Genomic DNA, 3,186 nt, shown 5'->3' on the forward strand with positions numbered 1-3,186 from the left:
AACTCTTTCAGATTCACTGTTCACATATGGCCTCTGAGCAGATCTGGCAGCTTCCATCCACAGTGCAGACTAGGGGAAGGTGGGGTCTGGAAAACTCATAAAAACAAACCGAGTGGTAAAGGAAAATCAATCTTCTCCTGCTTTGGACTAAGTTGACGAGAATCATTCTCCCTGATTCTCCATAAATTGGAACACGGCTTAGGACACTAATCCTACTGTAATACCATTTGAAGACGAACACTGACATTTGTGACATTTAAATAACAGTTGGGGTCTGCTATTAAACCAGGGCCTCCAACTGTTTAACCTTTGCCCTGTGTTCTATTACCCGTGGCCCAGTGCATGCAAATGCATGCATTATGCATTTCAGCTTTCTGATGCTTAGTTTGGCCACTACATCATACTTAATGCGAATTGGGCATCAAGCACAATATTTACTTAATACATTTTTAGTATAAACATTCCAAGGCCCTTTTTGAATCTTCCTTTCTTCTTTCTTTTTAAATAGAGCTAACACATAAGAAATTGAACGAATTATCCAAGACCTTCCTGTGAGTGAGAAAACATGTTTTCTTAAACTTAAGTTAGGTAGAGAGATCCAAAGCTGTTTACCCATTCGGTAAAATTTCCAATTTTATTTTGTATGTGCCATTTATTTTTTTTATTTTATTTTTTTCCCTTTTCTTTTTTTCGGAGCTGGGGACTGAACCCAGGGCCTTCTGCTTGCTAGGCAAGCGCTCTACCACTGAGCTAAATCCCCAACCCCTTATTGTATTTTTTAATAGGATCACATTACAGGTGGTCACGAGCCACCATGTGGGTGCTGGGAATTGAACTCAGGACCTTTGGAAGATCAGAAAGTGCTCATAACCTCTGAGCCATCTCTCTGGTCTGTATGTGCCATTTATTATGCTGGATTAAAAATAAGGGCAACATATCCAACACCTGCTCTGAAAAAATGCAGAATTTATGAGCCTTTTCTTGTAGTTATGTACCATTAGATCTAGGCTTCTTACCCAATCTTTGCTCAATTATATGTGTAGTGTTTTCATGGCTTTAAAAAGCACATTCTCATTTCTATCCACTAATGAATTAGACACTAATGATGGCTTATGCATCTTTTCTATTCATATGTAATTTTTTTTAAAAACATAGATGTTGGCATTAAAGTCAGCTATGAAGATTTTTTTGGTTTCTTAAAAAATTCCTTTTTTTAAATTAAAATGTATTTTGTTATTCTATGCATATAAGAGCTTTCGCCTGCCTCTATGTCAGTATACCATGCACATGCCTGGTACCCACCGAAGCCACAAGATAGCATCAGATCCCATTGAACAGGCATTATGGACAGTTGTGATTGTCATATGGATGCTGGACATCAAACTCAGGTCCTTTGGAAGGACACTAAATGCTCTTAATCCCTGAGCCATCTTTCTAGCCCAGTTGTTTTCTTTTTGAGGCAGGTCTTCTTTGGGTAGCTCTCACTGCCCTGGAACTCACCAGATAGCCCACACTGGTCTCGAACTCACAATCCTCATACCTCCAAAATGGCAGATTTATAGACATGTACAACCACATGTAGAGTTCCCACTCTATTCTTTATGAAGACATTCTATTTCCTTAGGGCCAGAAAACTTCCTCTGAACTGGACAGAAAAGGTAGGTAGTTTTAACTGGGAAAGGTCTGGGGGGCAATTGGGATACAGAAAAGAACATGATCAAAATATATTATACAAAATGCCCTTTTCAATAAATAGAAGAAAAAGTGAGATTCTTGCTTGGCTTCAGATAGCCTGAGATGGAATTTGACAGATTTGATTTTCTAGGATGAGTAGAAGTCAGTGAGATGCTTCATTTCCACAGCTCGCTTCCTCGTTGATGAGATGGATTAACAGTATTTCTCTCAGTTGTTCGAAGGAGCTGAGAAAACAGTTCAGCAAAGGCAGCCCACAAAGGTACCTTTTTGATCTCTTTTAAGAGCCTTCATTGTCCCAACTTCTGCCAGCTCTAGCCTCTATCTGACTCCATGCCTCTTTGTGGCACAAAGTGTTCCTTTCTAGGCTGTGGTTCATAATTGGGACAATTTAACTGCAAGGAGATGGAATATTGGGAGACCATTCTGGTTATGGCTTTGGGGTTGTACCAGCATCAAGAAAGTAAAAACTAGGGATGGGCTTTCCACTCCTCCCTGTTCCAGAGACAGCAGCATCTGCTTCTGTAGTGCCAGCCTTGTCCTGTAGTCAACATGATGAAGGTCAGCTTGAACAGATTTGGTCATATTAGGCGCCTGGTTACCAGGGATGCCTTCTGCTCTACACTTGGCAAAGTGGAGATTGTTGCCATCAACGACCCCTTCAGTGACTTCATCTACATGGTTTACATGTTCCAGTATGACTTTACCCATGGCAAGTTCAATGGCACAGTAAGGCTGAGAATGGGAAGCTTGTCATCAACGGGAAGCCCATTACTATCTTCCAGGAGTGAGATCCCGCTAACATCAAATGGGGTGACGCTAATGCTGAGTCTGTCATAGAGTCTACTGGCATCTTCACCACCATGGAGAAGGCTGGGGCCCACTTGAAGGGTGGGGCCAAAAAGATCATCATCTCTGCCCCTTTGGCCGATGCCCCCATGTTTGTGATGGGTGTGAACCACAAGAAATATGACAACTCTCTCGAGATTGTCAGCAATGCATCCTGCACCACCAACTGCTTAGCTCCCCTGGCCAACGTCATCCATGACAACTTTGGCATCTTGGAATGGCTCATGACCACAGTCCATGCCATCTCTGCCACTCAGAAGACTGTGGGGGCTGCCCAGAACATCATCCCTGCATCCACTGATGCTGCCAAGGCTGTGACCAAGGTCATCCCAGAGCTGAATGGGAAGCTTACTGGCATGGACTTCCATGTTTCTACCTCCAGTGTATTTGTTGTGGATCTGACATGCTGCCTGGAGAAACCTGCCAAGTATGGTAACATCAAGAAGGTGGTGAAGCAGGCATCCGAGGGCCCACTAAAGGGCATCCTGGGCTACACTGAGGACCAGTTTGTCTCCTGTGACTTCAACAGCAACTCCCACTCTTCCACCTTTGATGCTCAGGCTGGCATTGCTCTCAATGACAACTTTGTAAAGCTCATGTCCTGGTATGACAATGAATATGGCTACAGCAACAGGGTGGTGGGCC

At 43.1% G+C, this 3,186-nt stretch overlaps 1 pseudogene; it reads left to right on the plus strand.

Moving 5' to 3' along the window:
- Nucleotides 1–2,244: 2,244 nt before the first annotated feature.
- LOC116915029 lies at nt 2,245–2,801 on the plus strand (annotated as a pseudogene).
- Nucleotides 2,802–3,186: the final 385 nt, after the last annotated feature.

Source organism: Rattus rattus, chromosome 13 (genome assembly GCF_011064425.1).
Source record: "Rattus rattus isolate New Zealand chromosome 13, Rrattus_CSIRO_v1, whole genome shotgun sequence".
In the NCBI taxonomy this organism is placed as follows: Eukaryota; Metazoa; Chordata; class Mammalia; order Rodentia; family Muridae; genus Rattus; species Rattus rattus.